This window comes from Notothenia coriiceps, unplaced genomic scaffold, assembly GCF_000735185.1.
Source record: "Notothenia coriiceps isolate Sejong01 unplaced genomic scaffold, NC01 NC01_scaffold00037250, whole genome shotgun sequence".
Taxonomy (NCBI): domain Eukaryota; kingdom Metazoa; phylum Chordata; class Actinopteri; order Perciformes; family Nototheniidae; genus Notothenia; species Notothenia coriiceps.
The window spans coordinates 17,052,960-17,054,621 of record NW_011369951.1 but is presented as its reverse complement, the minus strand read 5'-3'; positions in this window follow the sequence as shown (position 1 = coordinate 17,054,621).

The following is a 1,662-nucleotide window of genomic DNA, read 5'->3' as shown; positions in this document are numbered from 1 at the left end:
TGTGCAAAATATTTAAATTGTATTTTTGGATCCTGACCGAGACCGCCGCCAGAGCATCTCCTCGTTACCTGCAGAAGGAAGCCATGCGCGCAACGCAGCCCCGCTCTCTTATAGGTGACTTTCTGCCGCTTTCCTCCGTGGTGCAGTGCTGATCGTTTCACCACGGAGGAAAGCACTTCACTAATTGCAGTACCCATAAGGAGCTGTACAAATGCTGCAGTTTTTGCGTGGCTGTGTCTTTAGTTGAAAGCCCAGTGGCGATCTGCTGATCTCTCATCGAAATAATATGCTACAAAGGGGCGGACTGGCCATCTGTGTGTTGAACTTTCCTGTCGGCTCCCAGACCGTAGTCGAGGAGGGCAGAAGCAACAAGCTTCAGGTTCAATAACCCACTTTAGCTTAAATGACTGGAGAGAGGCGAGCTCTTCTTGGGAGGCCGTTGCATTTATTTAGCTGTTCTTCTGTTTCACAAAATACATCACAGACCTCTGTTTTTCTGCTGCCTCGTTTCACTTCCAGAAACATACACAGTTCCCTCACTGTCGCTCTACCATCCACACACACACATGCACAAGCCACACCCCTCTCTCTCTCTCTCTCTCTCTCTCTATCTCTCTTAAAGGGACAGCGATCTCATCTCACTCTGCATGACCCTAATATCATAACATGTGTGCTCTGGAGAATCACAGAACGGACGATCGTCTTTATTATTATGCCGTTTAAACCAATTATTTAAATGTATTTGTTAAATTCGTCATCATGTAAGTTGCGCTGACAGGTCCACACACTTCTTCCCCGCAGCGAGGCTCCCGCGCCGTCCTGCTGATAGTTGACGAGCGTCAAACTCCTCACCACCCCCCCGTTGATAATTCTAAATGGCACTTCATATCAAAACTGTTGCCGACCCTTGCTTTAGGCAATACTTGTAGAAACCATGCACTGCATAAACGTTCACTGTTATGCAGATGATACCCAATTGTATTTGTAATTGTTTCAGTTAATGTATTGTTACTTAAAATCAATGTACTGAAGATTAAAGTATATTTTTCTTTTTAATGAAAAGGGCAACTAGCCCTTTTGAAAAACAATGACTGAACAATGACAAGCAGAACATATTAGCAGAACATCAAACATGGGATTGTTGAAGAGTTCCAAAGTGAACTATGTGAGTCTTCGCATGCATCTGTATCCTTTGCTCCTGCCCTTTGTCATGTGAATACTGACAACACTGAGTTAATGTCACACACATTGTTGAAACACATTTATGTGGTGCAAAAATACTTCTCAAACACCGCGTTTGCTTTTGTATCAAAACTTTATTTATCAAACCAAAAGAATGCACCATTGAAATAACATTTCTATAAAAAAGGATCATGGGACTGTTCTACAGTGCATTACAAAACCAGCAATTGTATACAACATTGTGGATAGAAACTTCACTTTTTCATCATCATCTTCATCATCATCAGCATCATCATCACAATCCCATCATCTGTTCCCGCCCTCACTAGAATGACTAAATGTACAGTCTTATATTGCCGTCACTAAGCTAATTTGGTTATAATGACTTTAGGATTGGACATTTTTTAAAGGGCAAAGTCAAAGTGTATTTACTCAGAGGAGCCCGTCTGTGGGTTCTGGCAAACAATGATGTTCTGGAAA